Raw genomic sequence first — 7,193 nt, forward strand, 5'->3', positions numbered from 1 at the left:
TGCTTTCATCTATTTGAAGCTCACCAGTAACCCTAAATCGGAAAAACTGACTCCCTAAAGTACAGTGGCATAAAGTCCCTTCACATTTGCAATAGTTAGAAGATGGCATTTTAAATCTACTCAGTCTGTCTTTCTTCTTCTTGTTTATTCAGTTACATCTTTTTTTGTAGACTTGGTATTGATATTTCCTTCTATTAATGAAAAATATATAGTACTAAACTCTTTTAAAGAGACTTCCCTGGTGGCTCAGATGGTAAAGCGTCTGCCTGCAATGCAGGAGACCCAGGTTCGATCCCTGGGTTGGGAAGATCTCCTGGAGAAGGAAATGGCAACCCACTCCACTATTCCTGCCTGGAGAATCCCAGGGACAGAGGAGCCTGGTAGGCTACAGTCCATGGGGTCGCAAAGAGTCGGACACGACTGAGTGACTTCACTTCACTTCACTTCACTTCAAACTCATTTAAAGGTTCTATTCTATTACTTTGTGCATCACCAGGGGGCAGCACAATTCCCAAAGTTCTTTTGACTTAAGGATAGAGAAAAGTTGTGTGCCCTGTACTAAGTCACTTCAGTCATGTCTGACTCTTTACAACCCTATGGACAATAGCCTGCCAAGCTCATCTGCCATTGGATTCTCCAGGCAAGAATACTGGAGTGAGTTGCATTTCCTCCTCCAGGGGATCTTCCTGACCAAGGGATTGAACCCATATTCAACTGAAGAACCTGTGTCTCCTGCATTGAATCCATTACTGCTGAGCCACCTGGAAAGCCTGTTGGTAAAGCCTTTATGAGCTACCTGAAGTATCATCTTTACATACCTTCACACAGAACTTTTAAACTATCAGGCTTATTACATGAATTATTCTTCTTTTAAAAATATTTGTTTTTTTTTTTTTTTTTTTTTTTAGGAATCATAAAATGAAATGGGTCATAAAAAGTTAAAAGGTATTATAAATTTACATGAAAATAAACTTATAAATTACAATAATATTTGAATACAACAAAATCTACAACATTACCAAAGGGGGAAAATATTTTGGTAACTTATAGCAAGACAGAAACAGCAGCACAATAGTATATGCCTCTGAAGGTGTTTCACAAGTCCTATTTTTAATATTCAGAGATATCAAGATGTTCTTATATTTAAATAAGTAAAACATGTTTTTATATTAAAAATAACAAAACACACACACACACCCCTATCTATTATCCATTTCATCTTTAAACAATGTCTGTTTTCTTTTATCCCCAAAAGAAATTCATTCATTCTCTCTTTTTTTCATTCCCTAAGAATTCATTTTTTATCACTTATTATGCCCCTGTCCTTAATATTTCACTATTTTGTTGGGGAGACAGACATGGCAACAGATTGTTCCAATACAATTTGACAACAGTTTCAGTACAGTATGAAGAACCATGGAAACAGGAACAAAGTCATAGACAGTGAGCTCCTTCAGAAAAGAGACTGTGTTTATCTTGTTCAGTAATGTTTCCTTCACTAGTTAAAGAAGTACTAGACTAGCAGAAAACCCTCAACTGATACATGTTCCTGTATCAAACACTCAACTTTGCCCCTGAATCAGAGTTGGAGATGGAACTTGCCAAACTAGTGAATTAGCTTCTGAGTGCTATTGTAATCAAGCACCTCAAACTGAGTGGCTTAGAAAAACAGAAACTGATCTTCCCAGTTCTGGAAGCTAGAATTTCAAAATCAAGGTGTTGGCAGGGCCAGACCCTAAGGAAGTATGAAAAGATCCTTCCTTGACTAGTCTCGCTTTTGCCCTAGGCATCCCTTGGCTGTGGCAGCATAATTCTACTTTCCACCTCTACCTTCACACGGCGTTCTTCCCTTGTCACTGTCTCTACTTGATTGTCTTCTTATAAGGACACTGTTGAGGTGGGATTAGGAGTCAATTTGTCCAGTATGGCTTTATTTTAACTAAATACATTTATAATAGCTTATTTCCAAATAAGGTCACATTCAGAGGTACTAGGAATTAGGACTTCAATATATCTTATGTATATAGGTTTCCCAGGTGGCACGAGTGGTAAAAAAAAATTGCCTGCCAATGCAGGCAATACAAGAGAAACACGTTCATACCCTGGGTCAAGAAGATCCCCTGGAGAAGGAAATGGCAACCCACTCCAGTATCCTTGCTTGGAAAATTCCATGGACAGAAGAGCCTGGTGGGCTACAGCCCATGGGGTCGCAAAGAGTCAGACACAACTGAGTGACTGAGCACACATATATATCTTGCTGCTGCTGCTGCTGCTGCTAAGTTGCTTCAGTCGTGTCCGACTCTGTGTGACCCCATAGATGGCAGCCCACCAGGCTCCCCCGTCCCTGGGATTCTCCAGGTAAGAACACTGGAGTGAGTTGCCATTTCCTTCTCCAATGCATGAAAGTGAAAAGTGAAAGGAAATTCGCTCAGTCATGCCCGACTCTTAGTAACCCCATGGACTGCAGCCTACCAGGCTCCTCCGTCCACGGGATTTTCCAGGCAAGAGTACTGGAGTGGGGTGCCATTGCCTTCTCCATATATCTTACTAGCAGGGCACAATTCCACCCATAACAACCAGTAACAACAATTTTCTCCTCTTCCACACTTTCACTTTTTCTTCCTCAATCCTTCTTTGTCTACCTTCCTTCCTCTAAGAGGAGCTCATTTTAAGACTCTACTGATGGTTAGATTCCCCCCATTCCTCTCCAAGAGTACTCTCTATTTTGTTAGACTCATTCTGCTTGTGCTGGGTTTGGCTCTGCTAAACTCATACAAATTACCATCATTTACACGAGCTGCTTACATTCATGCCTAATCATCATGCAGTAGAATTATAATTATGCATATCATTAAATTCATGTGAGATAACCTTCAGTGTAAGTTTTATTTGATTATGGCATTCAACTTTATTCATGCATGCTTGGCCTTCATAGCAGGTTGTTCAAGAAGACTGGTTGTCTCAGCCACTTAAAAAGTAATGACAGTAATATTGACCATAACCCTAACCTTCTCCACCTGAAATAAATATTGGGGCCATAAGTTGGTACCCACATTGTGGAAGGTTACTACAATCAAGTCCACATTAAATAATATCAATATTTCATCTCTCAAGTATGAAAGAAAATGAAATATTTTATTCAACATTTTTAAGCTTTCTAATTTGCATCTGTTTCCAGAATGACAAGATACATGGGTTCAGAGGAGAAAGCATATTTATTTAACATATATATTTTATTCTAATGTCTTGATTAAATTTTCTGAAAATTTTTTAAAGTATTGTTGGCATATGACAATATGTAACTGCTCTATGTTCTGCTTCCAAATATTTCCTTGAGATGCTTTTATGCATTTTTAAAGTCCATAATATGGCAGTGTGCTATGGAATCAGTAATGTCAATGGACTCAACATCTAACAGGTGCACAAAAGCTTGGAATACACTCCATGCATACCACCTCATTTAATTATCTCGAGCTTAATTAGGTGGGCACTCCACTGCAGGGGCACTTTTATTTCTACCCTGTCTTAACTAAACGAACTTTTAACCCAATCTTCAAGTCTCAGATAATGGTCAAATTATTTTTAAAAAGTAAAATCCATTGTTACAGTTCTTGACTTCCACTGAGCACATTAAATGCCACATTATGATTAGTTGCACTGAAAAATGTGTTTTAAGAACACTGATATATTTTAAACTCAATGGAATAAATGAGCTCCACTGTCCACCTTCCTCCATACCATTTCTGTCCTTTATTGTGCCCATCTTTGAAAGAAACGTTCCGTTGGTAACTTTAATTTTCTTGAAGAGATCTCCAGTCTTTCCCATTCTATTGTTTTCCTCTATTTCTTTGCATTGATCACTGAGGGAAGCTTTCTTATCTCTACCTGCTTTTCTTCGGAACTCTGCTTTCAGATGGGTATAATTTTCCTTTTCGGCTTCTCCTTTTCCTTTCTTCTTTTCTCAGCTAATTATAAGGCCTCCTCAGACAACCATTTTGCCTTTTTGCATTTATTTTTCTTGGGGATGGTCTTGATCACTGCCTCGTATACAATGGCACAAACCTCTGTCCATAATTCTTCAGGCACTCTGTCTATCAGATCTAATCCCTTGAATCTATTTCTCACTTTCAGATAGCCACTACTGTATGATCACTCAACTAGAGCCAGACATTCTGGAATGTGAAGTCAAGTGGGCCTTAGAAAGCATCACTATGAACAAAGCTAGTGGAGGTGATGGAATTCCAGTTGAGCTATTTCAAATCCTAAAAGATGATGCTGTGAAAGTGCTATGCTCAATATGCCAGCAAATTTGGAAAACTCAGCAGTGGCCACAGGACTGGAAAAGGTCAGTTTTCATTCCAGTCCCAAAGAGGGGCAATGCCAAAGAATGCTCAAACTACCGCACAATTGTACACATCTCACATACTAGCAAAGTAATGATCAAAATTCTCCAAGCTAGGCTTCAACAGTATGTCAACTGTGAAATTCCAGATGTCAAGCTGGATTTAGAAAAGGCAGAGCAACCAGAGATCAAATTGCCAACATCCGCTGTATCACTGAAAAAGCAAGATAGTTCCAGAAAAACTATCTAGTGGATGATAGAGGATGAGATGGTTGGATGGCATCACTGATTCAATAGACATGAGTTTGAGTGAGTTCTGAGATCTGATGATGAACAGGGAGCCTGGCATACTGCAATCCATGGGGTCGCAAAGAGTTGGACATGACTGAGTAACTGAACTGAACTGTCCACCTTACACAGGTAATATATATGTAAGTGTATGTGTGTATATAAATATATGTGCAAAGTCAGAGTTACCTGGCAAGTTAGAGTTTATAGAATAAAGTACACTATGTGAAAAAAAAGCACAGATTGATTTGAAAGGAAATACACAATGACATGTTTCAATACATTCCACCACTTTGTGAAAATAGACATCAGCCGATGAACTTTTTTTTAGTCTCCATAAAAGTAAGAACTAGAGAAAATAGCTATCTTTTCAAAAGGTAAGTATTTTGTTAGGGAGATGTACTTATTAAGTTAAGTTTTCATCTCACATCTGGTAGCTTCTTAATTATCATTTATCCCAAACCATGACTAATTTTATTTTTTTTCACCCCTGAATATCTTAACTATATAAATGTGCTGTATTTGACAACTTCATTTCCTACTGCTGCTGCTAAGTCACATCAGTCATGTCCGACTCTGTGCAACCCCATAGATGGCAGCCCACCAGGCTCCTTTGTCCCTGAGATTCTTCTGGTAAGAATAGTGGAGTGGGTTGCCATTTCCTTCTCCAATGCATGAAAGTGAAAAGTGAAAGTGAAGTTGCTCAGTCATGTCCGACTCTTTGCGACCCCACGGACTGTAGCCTACCAGTCTCCTCTGTCCATGGGATTTTCCAGGCAATAGTACTGGGGTGGGTTGCCATTGCCTTCTCCATCATTTCCTACTAGTCATAATAAATATATATATTATTACCAAGTGTATTTTTCTTTTAATTCATGTGACTGTCCACTTGGCAAAAAGCAAACCTTAAAAGGGAGATTTTAACATTCTAACGGGAATGTTAGGAACCTCATCTTCTTTTCTTTAGGCTTTTGGTCCTCCCCAAATCTTAAAACAAATGTAGTATTTGTAGTCTCTAACCTTCCTGCAGGTAATTCCGCAGGTTTTAAAGCCACACACTGTGTCTGCTCTTGAGGAGAGTGAAGAAAGCACAGCTCAAACAACTTCATTCCACACTTCCCACTCCCAAATTCCTGACTCTTCTTGTCCTGGTAATTAGGCTATTGAGGACTGCATTTTTGTTCCCAATTCCTCCCTCCTGACCACCAGCTGTCTCTTGCCCCTTCCTCAGGTGGGTGGTAGAGTGACTCACGCCCTTTGTTAAGTGACTGCACTGCCTCTCACTATAGGTGGGACTTCCCTGGTGGTTCAGTGGTAAAAAAAAAACCTGCCTGCCAGTCCAGGAGACCCGGACTCACTCCCTAGCTGGGAAGATCCCCTGGAGAAAGAAATGGCAACTGACTCTAATATTCTTGCCTGGGAAATCCCAAGGACAAAGGAACCTGGCAGCTACAGTCCATGGGGTCACAAAAGAGTTGGACAGGACTTAGTGACTAACCAATAACAACTCACTACAGGTAGAGTGCACTTTTTGGCACAAGTGAGACTGGGTTTGGCCTCAGACAGAACCTGACCAAGAGAAAAAACACCACATCGACAGTAAAAGAATATGCGAATTCTAAGCCCAAGCATTAAGAGTCTAACTTTTGTTGTTGTACAGTAGAAGCCAACTCAACACTGTAAAGCAATTTTCTTCCAATTAAAAAATAGATTATATAAAAGAGAGAGGCACTGCATGTTCCATGGTCCTCATATTTTGCTTCTATCATCCTTATGGGAAGAACAGCTCTCAGTGTGGATAACACTTGTGGGAAACCCGCAACTTGAAACGAAGCTCTGACTAGATCAGTTAATCCAGGGGCATATGATTGAGAATGAAAGCTTTACTTCAAGCCATTAAGTTTGAAATTGTTTGTTATGCAGCATTACTGCAGAAAACTTTAACTAATTGAGTGGTCTACTGAAACTCTTAAAACTTATTTGTTTCTTTTTTAAAAATAAATCTTGGCAAAAGTCCAATATCCATTCCCCACCCCCACTTTCTTGGGTTCCTTGTACATGAAGGCCATATTAGATTCCCAGTGTCACAACTCCATTTTCCAAAACTGAGGGTGCCTGCTTCCAAAGATGAGAGAGAACAGACACAGACACTCCCAGAAGGACAAAGGCCTCCTACAAGCTTGCCAAACAGAACTCCTAGAAACATCCCTCAGTGGCTACTTACTGAACTTCAATAAAAGCCATGCTGTTTGAAAGGCACAGAATCTGTGAAGAAGTAGGACACAAACAATTTCTGATTCAGAGTACCATAAATCCTGTGAAAAGGTAAATGCAATGTGCTAGAGCCAACAACACATTCTTTATTCCTTTTAAATTCAAATATTATAGTTTATGCACATGAATATGTGTATAAATTATATCACATAGAGTTTGCATCTCCTTTTTACTAATACCATACTTTTTGTGATTCATTTCACTTCGCGATTTTCCTACAAGGTAAGATATATAGATATTAATCTATGCATTTTACCGATAAAGAAAATAAGTCAAAATGACTTTTTAA

At 39.1% G+C, this 7,193-nt stretch overlaps 1 non-coding gene across 1 annotated transcript; it reads left to right on the top strand.

The window, feature by feature from the left end:
• Window positions 1-235: 235 nt before the first annotated feature.
• TRNAC-GCA (transfer RNA cysteine (anticodon GCA)) lies at window positions 236-307 on the top strand. The gene has a single exon. It is a non-coding gene; the product is annotated as a tRNA-Cys (tRNA).
• The last annotated feature ends 6,886 nt before the right edge of the window (window positions 308-7,193 follow it).

This window comes from Capricornis sumatraensis, chromosome 3, assembly GCF_032405125.1.
Source record: "Capricornis sumatraensis isolate serow.1 chromosome 3, serow.2, whole genome shotgun sequence".
Taxonomy (NCBI): domain Eukaryota; kingdom Metazoa; phylum Chordata; class Mammalia; order Artiodactyla; family Bovidae; genus Capricornis; species Capricornis sumatraensis.